The 13,558-nt window shown below is 44.6% G+C and overlaps 1 long non-coding RNA gene across 1 annotated transcript; it reads right to left on the reverse strand.

Moving 5' to 3' along the window:
* Window positions 1–505: 505 nt before the first annotated feature.
* Window positions 506–9,424, reverse strand: LOC118288010. The gene is made up of 4 exons (XR_004785785.2): window positions 9,301–9,424; window positions 8,850–9,199; window positions 1,035–1,154; window positions 506–923 (listed from the first exon to the last, which is right to left on the reverse strand). It is a non-coding gene; the product is annotated as an uncharacterized LOC118288010 (long non-coding RNA).
* Window positions 9,425–13,558: the final 4,134 nt, after the last annotated feature.

Genomic DNA, 13,558 nt, shown 5'->3' on the forward strand with positions numbered 1-13,558 from the left:
ATACATGTTTGTGTACTCGCCGATGCCCGATCTACCAGTGTCAGAAGGCATTTCAGATTTTGGTCTAAAAAGCCTTAGTAATGATCTGGTTGTGTGACCTGACCTGACCACAACGTGCTATCGTTATTAATAATAACTTTGGGGCATTTTATGTTCTTGTTAGATAGGAACAACAGGAAATGAGTAGAGGTAGAAAGATGCAACAAATCTCTGCAGCCAGAATATGACTGGATGTGTTTCCTGGCCGACATCTTGAACCATCAGGGGCGCCCAACTTTGCATCACTTTATGGGGTCAGGCAAAAAAAAAAATTTAAATGACAGACTCATGAAGAAGAAACCTTTTGGTCTCTAATGTAGCTGGCGTTCAGAGGGAACTTTTCATCCATCAAACTAAAACTCCTCAAAACAAACTCAAAAGCCATCAATTCTTTTTTTCGTCTCTGCTGATTTTCCAGCCGAACTCCATAAAAAAAAAGGGAAAAAAAACACCTTTACCACATCAATGCGTGGGCAGGGGTCTTCAAAAGCACAATTTATCATCAATTAAAATTCAGCATATTCAAAACATGTGTGATCAGTTGTTTTCAAGCCATTTTATGCTTTTTTAATTTGAGCTGGGCCAACCAAAAGGGTACAGGAGTTATGCTTTGATATGCTGGGCAGGATTTCCTCGCACATACTTTTTTACTCTCCTTCTTCTCAGTGTTTGTTGATTGGATGGGGTCAATGCGTTCACAAGCGCAGTTCACTGAAGGCAGGAATAGGCGGTGAGGTCCAGGCGAGGCTCAGATGTAGACCTGCATCAGGCAGAAGGGACAGAGCAGGCAGTCGGGCAGGGAACCTCAGAGCCGGTGCGGCTCTGTGAGCATTTCTACGTGATGCCTCCATGCTGTGTATCCAGAGGAGATCGGACCACAGCACCTGTGGAACAGATCAGCCAGCCGGGTGGTGCAGGACCTTTGATTCATGACCTGCATCTGTTATGGCCATATCATTTGGAGCGTCTATTGAAAAGATACAGTAGCCACTCACGCGCTTTGACTGCAGATCAACAGGGTCCCTCGGCAGTAGATCATCCCGGGGCAGCAGCCGCTCAAAGGCTTTGAGCCCGTAGGTGGTAGCCTGGGAGGTTGACAGATCAGATCTTCTGCTCTGGAGGGAGAGACGATTGAGAAACGCTGTCACTTCCCCTGAAATCACAGTTCGAGGTGGCCTTGAGCAAGGCACTCAACCCACAGACCCTCCTTTGTCAACAGGAGCCGACCCTCTGATGCTGTTTCTCTGAAAAGATCCTCAGTGTTTGGTTGACTTGAAGCCAAGAGCAGTCATCAAGTCATTGTGGTGTTCTTGTGGAGTCTTGGGATCTTATTTTTCTGTACGAAGAAAAAAGAAATCTCCAATATCCTGAACACACTTTTTTTTTTTAATTTGTATTTGCGCGACTCAAATGGCACCGTGCTAGATTTCTCTGAGGTCTAATTCTAAACCAGGTCGGCTCACAAAGGCCGCAACACAGGGCCTGTGTGAAGTGGAAATGTGATCATTAAAAAAAGAAGGTTTTTGATTAGCTAATTATAAAAATATATCTCTTGGAATACGATGCTTGCATAGCCTATACATAAATATAAAGATGATGTGTTTTCTGCCCTGTCTTCCTGCAGTGCAGGTAGTGTGGCCCTGTATTTGAAGAGGTTGTGTGAACCACAGCATCCTCTGGTGTTGACTGAAGCGTGTCTGCATACGCCTGTTTGGGTTCAGGTGTTTAGTACGACCCACACCAGATAGGTTTACTGCTGGAATGTAAGTCATAGGAACTATTGTGAACAATACAGCTGTGAAAATAAATCTGAATTATGATTGGTGCTGCCCTCACAATGCGTAGGAGATATATCTACTGTAACTGTACCGCAACTAGTGTGCAAATACCCATGTTAAAGGTGGGGGACATTGGTTTAAGTTGCGGTATAGAATTGATTTTCATATTATTTTAGGCCACAGTTTTGGAAGTAATAGAAAATGGAAAAACAGGGGATCACAGGAAAAAAACTGATCATTTCCTTTGCAGGGCCACGTTTAGCACCAACCGTAGCCACCTTTCTGTCTGGATATGTGTTCCACCGTCTTCGTGCAGCTAGCCCTGGGAACAGTTGTCCGTCCTCTCATCGGTGCGGCGTCTTCAGCTGTCGAGCGGAGCGGAGGGGCAGGAGATTTCCCTGGAGAATTTTGTCGACCCCCGCGAGAGGACAGATAACATCCCCACCACTGTTTGTCACTGTGTTACGTTTTTCGATGAAAAAACAGCATTTGGACTTGAGTCCACAAGGTCTCTTGTTAAGTTCAAACATGAATGAGACTCTGTGTGTCAGTTTTTCAGAGGAGGCTTCTGTCTTGCCATTCAGGCCAGTTTTGTGTAAAGCCTGTGAAAGCACGGACTGACCAGTCTTCGGACTGGCCCATGGACCAAATAGGCCATATAGTTTCCACTTCTTAATGATGCTCTGATTGGTATAGGGAGTAGCTAAAGCATTAGAAATGTATTCTTCTCCTGACTTGTGCCACTCCACAATCCCAGTACTGTTATTCTGAAGTGGTCAAAGCCTCCACTGGGGCCCAAGTAGCCTGGTGTGTGGTCAGTAAGGTGACTTGTTATTTCTGAGGATGTATATATGTATATATATTTATAAATGGATGAATGAGATCTCTTTGCGTCTCAGCTCCCATTGACCACAGGTACGTTAATGCTTCAGCATCACCAGAGGGCAGCACAAGTCCATGTAAACTGTTACCCGCCGGAGGACATCCATTCTGAAGTGGAGGTTTCAGGGAAAGCCGCCCTGGTGCTGCCTGCGTTTTATTATCCTCCGGTAGAACAGTGCTGTAATCTAAGGCCCAGATAATTGAGCGTGTAATGAAGACACTAAAGGGAGCAGTACACACGGACTTTTTTACGACCCGCACACTGTCAACCAGCTATCGCGGCCTGCGCTCACTTCGGTCCCGCTGCTTCCTCTGCCCTTATGTACTGAAACGGCCAGGACAACATGTACACACACACACACACACACTCACACACACACACAAACACACACACACAAATGCAAACTCAGTCATTTCCAGTGCTGGGAGTGGAACGGTGACTGACTGTTGTTGATGAGGAGAGAAAGTGCATCCGCCATTCGCAAAAGTTGAGTGCCACTCGGAGAAGCAGTTTGGCTGACCGGCGGCTCCTGAATACTTAAACAGTGTTGCTGGTTCCGCGCACAACAAGGTATTCCATGAGATACGCGTTTTATGGAAACCCGCGGAACAGTAAACAATCCTCAAAGATTACATGACGGCGGAGGGTGTTTCACGCCAAACGTGTGTTGATGTGTGTGTTGATCCACAGATGACGTCGACTGAGACAGGGCATGTGAACGTGCAGACGTTTGAGGTCAAAGCAGCTCTTTGCACAGTGTAAGCGGAATGGAAAGAACTACAAAGTTAGCCCTAGGGCCAACCTTGTAGTCACACCAGATACATGAATTACCTTGCCAGATTGTTGCCAACTGAAACCAGTTACAAAGAGTGTACAGCTGCTGTAAAATGAGCTGGAAGTTTTTAGTGTTCTTGTATTTTGTTTGGCCGCAACTACCAGCAGGGGTGTTTGCAGTCATTCTGAAAACAGTTTATCTGTATCTATTCATCAATATCTTTTCATCAATCAATCGGTGTAGGAAATTCCTGATATCTCTCATGTTTAATCAAAATTATGACATGAACACAGAATATGTACCAGTAAGCACAGACATTGGCATTACTTTACTGGTAATATAACATGAAGTTTAACAGAATGTTTAAAACAGAGTTTTCCGCCTGACTTCTGCTTGTGTAATTTTTAAATTGCATCTGTGGAAATTGTCTTTTTACTTGAAAAAGACTTTCTGTTTTTTTGCATGAAGTACAGAGCTGCAGTCCGGACTCCATTAGCCTAGCTTAGCATGAGTGAAGCGGGAAGAAACAGCCATCTTAACGTGCAGAGTGACTTAACAGCCGACCCGCCCTTTGTAGAGTTCAAAGATAAGATAAGATAATAGTTCCAACACGTAACTCGCCCTTGGAGTTACATTTCTGCTCATGTTTGGATTAAAGAAAATGAGATAGCGTCACAGTTAGCCATGCTAGCAGTCTCCCCCTGCCTCCACTTTGCTTGGGTTAGCTTTAGCTTTGTAAAGAAAATGGACTAAAAGGCCATAACTATTTTTGTGACCATCTAATTAACATGTTGCTACATTAGAATGTAACCATTTGATTTAAGGGTATAATTTCTTGTTAGCTAAAGCCGATCATTTTTTTGTGTAACAAACCAAATACAATGTGCTTATAATTTTTTGTAAAACTTTGAACAGAATCAAGCTAGCAGTTTTCAGTCTTCATGCTAAGCTAGGTTAATCTTAACCACTGACAACTGGTATTGATGAAATTATCTTAAGTCGTGGAAATGAAGTGAAAAAGCATTTTTTTTTAAATGTTTTACTGTGAAAAGTTTAAAAAAGGGTTTTTATTTATTTTCATACTCTGACAGCATGATGTGGACACACTGAGGGAAATACAAACCTACAAAGACTCCATTGATTTTTTTTTATTGCCTTTTTTTCCCCCAATGACTGAACTATTGTGCATCACCTATCATTTTACAACACATACATAGTGACTTTTAAATCTTAACAACTGAGTGGGGCCTCCTCAATAGCGGGATTCAGAGGAAACTTTTGTTGCTGCATATATGCAAGCGCTGGCCCACTCCTTCATACGTAGTGTTTTATTTTTGGAACAGCACACAGGCTTGGTCAGGAATAGAAACAGCAGTCGAGTGGAAGGGCTCGACAAGGCTGGGAGGCCGGTTCCCTCTATGTTTCTCTCGCTCTTTCCCTCCATCCCTCTTCTCCAGACAGGGAGCGGGCCGGAGTGTGTCTGGTCTCATCGCTCACGCTGACTCCCGCAGCCGCCGTGACCTGAATCCATCCCTTCCCCTTTCTTATGCAATCCACTCATCAGGGCGAGAGACAGAGAGAGAGAGAGACAGAGAGAGAGAGAGAGAGAGAGAGATTTTTTGGGGGGGGGGGGGGATTTTTTAAAAACAACTTTTATTCAAATTTACCAGAGAACATCACGGTCCTCTACAAATGAATTGAAAAACACAAAACAAAAAAGAAATAAATGAATGTACTGAATAAAACAAGTCATAACAACACAGAGTGTTTCACTGAACACACAGCCGTGGTGAAACACCACTGGTTCAAAAACTCCTGTTTGTCCTTCATCAGAGAGCGGAATCTGAAATCCACTCTCACTCTGGCTCTCACCAGAGACACGTACATTTTCGTCAGCTCTTGTCCGGAGACATTTTCCTATCTTGTTTTTCCTGCTTTTATAAATTGACAGTTTGGCCTGACCAACCACAAAATTCAACAAACTCCACTTCTCTGCGTCTTGTTTTCTGTAGCCAGCACCAAAACTGAAAGCAGTCTCGAGAGTGTGTGTGAGTGTGTGTACTGTTCTAAATCTCCACTGCCCTGCTTCTGTTGTATGTATTATGCAATGTGCTTTAGAAGTTTAATCAGGGTGCTGGGTGCAGACCACAAACACACAGTGTGTGTGTGTGTGTGTGTGTGTGTGAGAGAGAGATCATTACCTGATCTATGAGTGACGTTACACCCTGTGCCATGTTACACACCGACCGTTACCAGCAGCTTGAATTGATCCACCTTCTTCTAAATCTGTGTGACATGATTTCCGATGTAAGTATGAATTTCCCAATTGATGCTTTTTTGAAGTGAAGAATGTTGTTTTTATTGGTCGCCAGTGATGGAAAGTACATTTACTCATGTAGGCCTACAGTATTTTGAGGTCAATTTTGGATTTCTTTTGCTCCAGAAAGATAACACTGTTCCTCAGATTTGCTTTTTTGTTTAGATATTACATTTTTTAATTCTTAATTAATTATTTTGACTTAAATTATGATCAGCTAAAATGTAATTATATGTTTTGCATTGTAAAATGTGTCTACTTGTGCCACGGCTGTTGGCTCCATCACATTTTGACACACTTATCTCTAATCAAAGTTGACAAAGATAGTCATTTTCTCAACAAAGGTTAATTGCATGACAAAGCACAAAAACAGACAAAAAAAAAATCGCCCTGTCCCAATCAATGCAGCGGTTATAATTAGAAAATGAAGCATGCGTCATCTTCTGTTTTATCAAAACACAATTACGAGAGCGTCTCTCCAGCCTCCAGATTGTGAAAGCTCTCTGCTGTGTGTTTGCTAGAGAACTTCATTAATTCCTACATGGTGTTGATCTCAGCTGAGTCCTCCTTCCTCTCTTGCCTCCATTGTTTGCGGGCTCAGAATAATTTGCTCGCGTTAAAACGCTGCAAAGCTCTTAAACCCAGATTTCCCTCGCTCATCCCGTCGTTTTCCCTCATTCCCCTCGTTCGCCTCCCTCGTTCACTCCTTCCCCCCCTTTCTGTATCAGTGTTTCTCTCTCCTGTGGGGCCCGCCTCCCTGTGAGAGGAGGGAGGGAGGGAGGGAGAGTGTAATCCTGAGGAGCTTCTGCTGCGAAAATCGTTTCTTTTACCAGTAATACATCAAATTTGTGCCTGTCTAAGGGAAACACTGACTACAAGTGTGACGTCATCTGTTTAAACTACATTGTGCATCATTCTTTTTAATGCAGTTTAAACAGCCCAACCATTTTGACATCATCTCCCTGAGATGACACACAGTTTTCACACCAGAATTCAATTTCACCAGCAAAAACTGTGATGGTTTTGAAAGCTCCGGGACAAGGTGGCAGGACTGCCGCTGCCAGGCTGCCGCTCCCAGCTCCCACCTCCCAGCTCCCAGCTCTCCCGGTCTTTCTGGGAAATAAACCCTGACACAGAGGGGGCTGCTTTTCCGGGGGAATGGACAGAAGTAGAACTGTATGAACATCATCGACAGAAAAGGTCCCGACCAGCAAGTCAGAAACAGCACCGCAATGGCCGCTTGTCACCCGACGTGTCGCCAAAATAAAAACAATAGGATCTCAAGGATTACCACTTTAAATACTCAGTGCACGTGTTGGTGTAGTCCTCGAGTGTGTGTGTGTGTGTGTGTGTGTGAGTGTGAGAGTGTGTGAGTGAATATTTTGGGGTTTCTGTTTCATCTTTACACCACCAGCCAGACTTGGCACATTCACCCCACATAACCAAACCCTCTAGTCCACTTAGCTTCTCAAGGACAAGTGAGAGGTGGGGACGGATGAAATACAAGTAGAAAAAGAGGGGCAGGTGGTGTGTGTGTGTGTGTGTGTGTGTGTGTTGGGGGGGTTGGTTATAGGGTGCTGTATGAAAAGCCCTTAAGAGGCCACTGAAGCATGAAAGGACCCGGGTCAAGTTTAGAGTAAAATGGCTGGAGGGGAGGCAAAGGAGTGAGAAGACAGTGTTACAGGACAGGAAGTCAAGGGCATGGTGGGGTATCAGCGGGGGTGAAAGTGAGGTCACAGGGGTAGATCAGGTTCGGGGACGAGAGCAGGGAATAGGACAGACGTGATAGGAGGTGTCCCCAAAGTACATATCTGCAAGCGGACTCCTGCAGTTGGACAGAGCCCAGGAAAACTGTGCCTGGGTACATCGTGTTCACTCTCCATATCTCTCTCTCTCTCTCTCACACACACACACGCACACACACACACACACGGTAACAGTTTACCTCGTGCAAACTATAGGCAGTAACCAAAGACTTATTCTATAATGAGCAAGTATATGTGCAGTGACTGGTCGTCAGGATGACAAGACTTAGTGTGAAGGTGCTGCGGCACTGTGGGAAATATTAATACCATTTAGTTGAAATATACATATATAAGGGACAAACATTGAATCACAATATTCAGCATAACTCCTGTCTGTCTGATTTCTTGTCATTTCTGAAACTTAAACATCTATATTTCATTTAGAAGATTCTCAAATAAGTTGGAATGCCAGAGATATGTTTTGCTGTGCTTTTCTGAGGGGTCTCATCTGATGAGGCCTAGCTGTGAGAGACTGTAGCTGTAAGGTTATTGCTTTACCGTACATATAACATACGGCCCTAAATAGGACATACAGACGAGTGAGTCTACTTACTTTCCTTGTATTCAAAATTACCTCATTGGTGACTCCACCGGTTGCAAAAAGAAGTTTCTACAGAAGTCTCTGAGAAAATTACTCTACTTCTCACTTGATTTACAACTTGACTTGAAAAATATATATATAAAAGCATAGCTAATTAGTGTAAAAAGTCAATGCACAGATTTTATATCACTCCCAATTGAAGTTATTGGTTATTAGAGACCCTGCACACTACCAAAATGTGTTTTCACTCACTCAAGCTGCACAAATTGAAGTTGGTGTGGAAAATATTTTCTACCTATGCAAATTATTATTATTAATTATTCCTTCCCTCGTATATGTACAACAAAGAGGGGGAGCTGTTAATCATCCCCAATCTTTACAACTAAACTAAACCACAACCCAAATGGTCGGGACATTCTTACAGTATGTCCGTTCGTCTATGTTAGGAAAATAAGGTTTGGGGGATTTAAATAGACCTACCTACAGCAATGACTGGGTACAAATAAGATTGTATAATATACCCTTCATGATAATTCAATCACACTTTGCATGAAAGCATCTTGCATCATATGACATTTCCTTTGCGCAATGACAGCAAAGCATAGACAGACATCGTTTCTACAGACGCTGACAACGCAAATCACATCCATAGCGTGCGTGTCATTTGTCATGTGATATGTTCAGTGGCACACAGAAAAAAATATTACTTACTGATTTATGAACCAGCTCGCAGTGAACTCTATCAGATATCAGGAATGTCTTGTTCCAGGAGTTACTTTGAATACGGCAACTTAAGATAATCACAGCCTCGAGTCTTACTTATCAATCGCCTCAGCTTACTTTTGCCTGACGCTGCTGTGTGACTGTTGACCCTCTTATCTGCAGCAATAAGGGAAACAGACCACTAAAACACTCGCAGGGGGACAGGAGATGAGACCAGGCTCCACTCTGTTTGATCTGGTCAGATGTGGCCCGGGCTGATAACCAGCAGCTCCACTCCTCCCCGCAGGCGGGAGTCGACTCTCTCCGCTCACGAGCAGCCTGGTGAAACTTAAATGAGTCTGACAGAAAAAAAAAAAAGAGAGAGAGACACTTGCAGTGACCCAGCACATCCAGCTGACTGGGAGAGCCGCAGGGCACCGACGGCTCTGTGTGAACTCACCTAAGATTGGCTTTGTGTATCCAGGACGGCTGCGCCGCATCAGTACATCAGATGGAGGCAGTGTTGAAACAAGAAGTGATGAGTCACTTTACTTTTCACCTTCCTCCTCCCGTCTCCTTCATTCCAGCGGCACCACAGCTGATGCCAATAGCTTGCAGGCTTCGGCGCATTATGTTCCTGTGTATGTACGTGCAGGTGTGGTTAGTTCCAGAGTTGCCTCCAGTGAGCGAATCCTCGGAAACAATTCTCAGAGGTGTGACGTTATCTAAGAGAGCGTGGAGTAGATGCTGGTAAATGAAGTGCCGTGTCAAAAATGTCTGCCATTGCATGTGATCTGCTCAGTCCAGGGTCAGCGCACACCCAAAAAAAGTTTTCTCACTGCGCTTTTAGTGGTGTCCAGGTCTTTGAGATTTCGACCTTTTTTCGACTCCTTCAGGCAGAAACCAGGGGGAATCACAGAGCTCACTATGTGCCGCTTTCATTGGAACGAGCCTTTACCAAAGCAATGGAGAAGACAGATAATTGTAGACTTCAGGCCACACAACTCGGGTCTCTGGACACCGCAAATATGACTAGGAAGGCAGAGTGGAGGGTCCATTTTGTGAGAGGACTAACCTCCTATTGGGGTCAACATCTTGCCAACTTAATATAACATAATAGCCTGGGACCCAGACGAATTAGGTGAGCTCATTTAATTTGCTTCGGATCCTGTCCATTGGGAAGCGATTTCCATCAAGCAGAAAACTTGCCGGTCCAATCACAAGTGATTATCTGATGATAGGCGGGGTTTTATTTCTTAGTAAACGACCAAGATGGCTGCCGCTGACGCAACAAGCATAAGGCCAAAAGTTCCCGAGATTTTTCACATTTCTCTCACAAAAAACATCAACGCTCGTTCACAGACATCATCATCACAGACATCTCCTCTCTGCTCAGGTCCGTTGACAAGTCACATTAATCGTTTCTCTCACTGGTTGTAGGTCTATCCAGTTGGGTCCAGAGGCGTTTTGGTCTATGTCCTTGGAAATCTAAAATGAACCGAGAGGTCCCAGACTAAAACACATTTGAGTATTAGTCTGGCTGCGCCGGGCTAATAACATAACACACACAGAGGGAGCTTACGTCCCACGGAGCCTCGGTCACGTAACACACGGGGGCTCATCGTGAAAAGGATCAGGATCCAGCGTCGGTCAAATCAAATCAGATCTCAATTTGGCCCAGTTTGGTTGGTAACTAACGGTGATTGGCAACAGTCTGACCGCAAAGATACACGTGACCTCCAATGTTATTACGTGGGTAAATTTGACCGGCAGTCGATTCAGACGCCGAACGTGCCGACGTTTTCTCCTTTCACACGCACAAACTTGTTCCACTGTCCCGGTGGGGCATTGACATAATGCGATCCCCCCTTGTCCTCTGTTCAGTTGGTCCTGACGAGTCACGCGGCCACCTCTTCCTCCTCTGCTGTATTTGGACTTGTCTCTAGCTACAATGAACAGTGGAAAAGTGAAAAGCAGGGGGAGATGTGGACCACGTGCGTGCGCACACCGTGGAGCCCTGTGACGTCACGTCAGAGCAGGGGAGACACCGCTGACATGGCGGTGTTCTCCCCCTGCTTTAATCCCACTCAGTGACTGAGTATCTACATAATCCAACAGGACACTTGAGGTTTTCTCCTCCGACTGCCGTGCGGCAGCTACAGTCTCTAACAGCCAAATAACTCAGGAGGATCAGGAGCCAGGGAGAAAATGGAAAAAGGAAAACCTTCCCCTGCTAATTAGACTGACGGCTAACTCTCCACAGCCCTGAACAATAGAGGTCTCCACATCTACTTCCCCCTCCCGCTGCGTTCCCGCGCTTACGCTCATTATTTCTGCAATCCTCACGTGGTAATTAGATTGCTCTTTCTCCACATCAGCATGCTCCCTGCTTTTTAAGGGGACTGAAATACACCGTAACAATTGTGTGCTACGGGGATTCAGGAGAGCCGCGGGCGAGGATACTCTACATCGTGTGTCTCTGTGTGAGACCCAGAGACCCCGAGGCAGGCCGTCAGTGTGTCTACACAGTGCGATCTGCACCGCCTTGTGATTTTTTTACTGCACCGCGAGCGCTTTACTGCTGCACTTTGACTCTATCAAGTAAAATGCCAACGCAGAGAGATAAAGTTACAATGCGGCACTCGCCGAGCTCTGGGTCGGCTCGTGGATTCACGACATTTTAATGGAACAGAGGTTTTGATCCTCCGAGGTCAAAAACCTGAACACCTTTGTAATGCCACTAACTTTTTCATCATACATAAATCTGAGCCCGTATTTGGACGCGTGCCAGTTTATGAAAGGCTGATTTTCGAATTCCAAGAATCAGACTGAAATATGTTTTTTTTCTCTGCAAATGACTCGACATGACTTGCGGACAACCGAGAAGCTGTATCGAGACAACCGAGAAGCTGAATCTAGATTCAGTCTAACAGGCAACTCTAGTCAACAAGTAATAACTGGAACACAATACCGCTCATCTCAAGCCACGGCTTACACTTGGACGAAGGAGAGTGAAAAACTCACGTAGACTCATGCAGCAGCAACATTGGATTTCTCCTTAACTGTCAAGTGACTTTAGTTGAAATGCTGGAGAGAAAGAAAACATGAACGGAAACAACGGGCTTCCTGAAGGCACATCCGTTAGAAGAGGAATTGATTAGCAACAGACCAGATGTTATTGCAAACGTTTTCACTCTCCAGTCATGATGGACATTTTATCATATATTTCTTAAATGTATATTTTAAAACAACAGCAATCACATTAGTGAAGGGGGGGACTTCACACTGAGCCCCTTTTGCTAATGCTGATCACGCAAGCGTATCATAATGTGTTAATTAAACAATAATGGCATTTTAAACCCTACAATTATTGTGCTCACTGTACATCTACACATAGATCGCCTGCATCTATTGAAGTGAATGAAACATTTTTGTGAATATTCTGTTCTAGTTTTTCTGACAACGAAATATCAAAGCTGCACTGATCAATTTTTTTTGCATGACAAATGGTTCAAATGAAAAAATCCTGAAACGTTCCTCAGCCACCTCTGCTGCTCTTCTTTGCTCAGTTCTGTACCGGCCCAGCACCAGGTAGCACTGGACCGGTGACCAGCAGAGTTGGGTTATAATTGTAATAGCGTAGCATTTAGTGGCTAAAGAGCTTAGTATCTTTCTTTTTCAGGTTGAAAGACAGACTACAGATTAGTCATAAAACAGTGCTGACAACGCTTGCCTGGAAACACATACCGGATGTTGTGTTTTCAGCTTGTGCTACTGCCCCCAAGTACAAATAAATACATAAATGCAGCTTTAAAAAAGTGTATAGGCCAAAAAAAAGAGGCTGTACAAAGGTTCAGACTCTATACAATTTGGTCAGCGAAAGAACATAAGATCCTGAATCAATGAGCTTATGTTATATGACACTTCATAGAAAGGTCCCATTAGCCACGAATTCCATAACTATTCTTGTGACCTCCATCAAAGGGACAAGCCTGTAATTCATGCCGTCCCGGAGAGAGGGACAGATCCTCGTGAGGATCACAAGTTCATGTGACACTTCAGTGTACATTAATATGTGTAGGAAGCAGACCAGGGGGAGACTGGCATTTCAAGTTTCGAGATAAGAGGGGCCGCCCCGCAGGTCACCATCACACAAGAGCACCACTCTATGATGTTAAAGGATGCAGACGGAGTAGAGTTCCCTGGTGGCAGGCGGGATGGGGAGAGGTGGGGAGAAGGGGAGGAGGATAAGAAAACTACGTCAACAGGAGACGCTGTTAAGTGTCGCGGCCGCAAAACGAAAATCAAAGCTATCATCCAGTTGTGCTGCTTTTATCCCCGTCTCCACCTTCTCACTCTGGTCTTCATTTGAAGCTGCGCCGGGTGACTTTCCACCGTGCCCTGCGAGGCCACAACAGCACTTTCACTGTGCGTTGCTCTTGTACTTGCACACCAATGCATTTGAAGGGGGAAACGCTGCTCTTTTATTTTCCACAGCTACAGTCACTATAGTTTTGCCGATTTAGAGTTCACAGTCAAACCAGAAATGAGCTGATGAAATAGAAACACTTTGTTCCGGATCAAACTACCCAGCGGGGCACAGCCAGATTAATCCGGTAATGCGCCGCAGGTCAAAGGTGAGCTGTGGGCCTCAAGGCCTCCCTTTACACAAAGTGATTTAAGAACGTGCATCATGAGGACATAAAATCCACTACAGT

This window comes from Scophthalmus maximus, chromosome 16 (genome assembly GCF_022379125.1).
Source record: "Scophthalmus maximus strain ysfricsl-2021 chromosome 16, ASM2237912v1, whole genome shotgun sequence".
Classification (NCBI taxonomy): Eukaryota; Metazoa; Chordata; class Actinopteri; order Pleuronectiformes; family Scophthalmidae; genus Scophthalmus; species Scophthalmus maximus.